This window comes from Styela clava, chromosome 15, assembly GCF_964204865.1.
Source record: "Styela clava chromosome 15, kaStyClav1.hap1.2, whole genome shotgun sequence".
In the NCBI taxonomy this organism is placed as follows: domain Eukaryota; kingdom Metazoa; phylum Chordata; class Ascidiacea; order Stolidobranchia; family Styelidae; genus Styela; species Styela clava.
Genome location: NC_135264.1, coordinates 3,515,001 through 3,517,500, shown reverse-complemented (window position 1 = coordinate 3,517,500; position 2,500 = coordinate 3,515,001). Strand labels below are relative to the sequence as shown.

At 55.2% G+C, this 2,500-nt stretch overlaps 1 non-coding gene across 1 annotated transcript in view; it reads right to left on the bottom strand.

The window, feature by feature from the left end:
• Positions 1–753, bottom strand: part of LOC144413340 (small subunit ribosomal RNA) — a 1,810-nt gene extending 1,057 nt beyond the window's left edge. The window contains exon 1 of the ribosomal RNA XR_013469374.1: positions 1–753. This exon is cut by the window's left edge and continues 1,057 nt beyond it. This is a non-coding gene — a ribosomal RNA (small subunit ribosomal RNA).
• Between the last annotated feature and the right edge of the window lie 1,747 nt (positions 754–2,500).

Genomic DNA, 2,500 nt, shown 5'->3' with positions numbered 1-2,500 from the left:
AAGTAAACTTATCGGCCACCGCCGACACTCAGTCAAGAGCACCGACGGAGAACCGAAGGTGAGGCGAACGCAACCAGTGACACGCCTTGCGACGGACCGGCGGCGCTAGCCCAAAATCCAACTACGAGCTTTTCAACCGCAACAACTTTAGCATACACTGTTGGAGCTGGAATTACCGCGGCTGCTGGCACCAGACTTGCCCTCCAATGGATACTCGTTAAGAGTTTTAGGATGTACTCATTCCAATTACAGGGCCTCGTTAGAGTCCTGTATTGTTATTTTTCGTCACTACCTCCCCGTGTCGGGAATGGGTAATTTGCGCGCCTGCTGCCTTCCTTGGATGTGGTAGCCGTTTCTCAGGCTCCCTCTCCGGAATCGAACCCTGATTCCCCGTTACCCGTTATCACAAAGGTAGGCACGTAGCGTACCTTCGACAGTTGATAGGGCAGACACTTGAATGATACGTCGTCGGTGCAGAGACCGTACGATCCGCGTGGTTGTCCAGAGTCATCAAACGTCACAGGACGAACCCGGTCGGTTTTGATCTGATAAAAGCGCGCCTCCCGAAGTCGGCGCTTAATGCATGTATTAGCTCTAGAATTACCACAGTTATCCACTTCGCTTACGAGACCAAATAAACCAAGACTGATTTAATGAGCCATTCGCAGTTTCGCTTTACGAGAACTCGTACTTGCACCTGCATGGCTTAATCTTTGAGACAAGCATATCACTACTGGCAGGATCAACCAGATAGCTGCGACAGCTGCGCTCGGCCCTTGCTGGGCCGCCCGGCGCGTGCTCGTCGCATTCGTTTAAGACCGAGGCGATCGCCTGCGGCCGTACTCAGCTTCGACAGTCGCTGGCCGCGACGTCCACGCTCTCGCCGGCAGTGCCAGGCGGAGCGATTTGCGTTTTTTCTTTGCTCGCCCTCTCTCGGGCTCGATCCATTCAGTTTCGCACAAACAAGAGCTCTGCCGGCCGCCTGCAGCGGTGCCTAAAACCCGGGCATAACAATGCGACCGTTCTGCTAGGCCGACAAGCGCTCAAGCCAGACGCTCGATCGAACGCCCCCTACATATTAGTCGAGACAACGGCTCGCTCATTAGCATCGCGTTTGTACTTTAACTTTTTTTGGCTCGGCTTCTTTCGACGCCGATGCCGGCGACGCAGCACTCTCTCGCCCGCCAGCCACCGAGAAAAGGGTGCGCTCCGACCGGCCCCGCACCGCTCTTTCTTGGCTCATTCGAAATTACTGTCTTTCGCTCTGACATGCCTTACCTAGGGTTAGGTTAGTATGCTTGCACGTTTGTACTTTAACTTTTTTTGGCTCGGCTTCTTTCGACGCCGATGCCGGCGACGCAGCACTCTCTCGCCCGCCAGCCACCGAGAAAAGGGTGCGCTCCGACCGGCCCCGCACCGCTCTTTCTTGGCTCATTCGAGTTTACTGTCTTTCGCTCTGACATGCCTTACCTAGGGTTAGGTTAGTATGCTTGCACGTTTGTACTTTAACTTTTTTCGGCTCGGCTTCTTTCGACGCCGATGCCGGCGACGCAGCACTCTCTCGCCCGCCAGCCACCGAGAAAAGGGTGCGCTCCGACCGGCCCCGCACCGCTCTTTCTTGGCTCATTCGAGTTTACTGTCTTTCGCTCTGACATGCCTTACCTAGGGTTAGGTTAGTATGCTTGCACGTTTGTACTTTAACTTTTTTCGGCCCGGCTTCTTTCGACGCCGATGCCGGCGACGCAGCACTCTCTCGCCCGCCAGCCACCGAGAAAAGGGTGCGCTCCGACCGGCCCCGCACCGCTCTTTCTTGGCTCATTCGAAATTACTGTCTTTCGCTCTGACATGCCTTACCTAGGGTTAGGTTAGTATGCTTGCACGTTTGTACTTTAACTTTTTTCGGCTCGGCTTCTTTCGACGCCGATGCCGGCGACGCAGCACTCTCTCGCCCGCCAGCCACCGAGAAAAGGGTGCGCTCCGACCGGCCCCGCACCGCTCTTTCTTGGCTCATTCGAAATTACTGTCTTTCGCTCTGACATGCCTTACCTAGGGTTAGGTTAGTATGCTTGCACGTTTGTACTTTAACTTTTTTCGGCTCGGCTTCTTTCGACGCCGATGCCGGCGACGCAGCACTCTCTCGCCCGCCAGCCACCGAGAAAAGGGTGCGCTCCGACCGGCCCCGCACCGCTCTTTCTTGGCTCATTCGAGTTTACTGTCTTTCGCTCTGACATGCCTTACCTAGGGTTAGGTTAGTATGCTTGCACGTTTGTACTTTAACTTTTTTCGGCTCGGCTTCTTTCGACGCCGATGCCGGCGACGCAGCACTCTCTCGCCCGCCAGCCACCGAGAAAAGGGTGCGCTCCGACCGGCCCCGCACCGCTCTTTCTTGGCTCATTCGAGTTTACTGTCTTTCGCTCTGACATGCCTTACCTAGGGTTAGGTTAGTATGCTTGCACGTTTGTACTTTAACTTTTTTCGGCTCGGCTTCTTTCGACGCCGA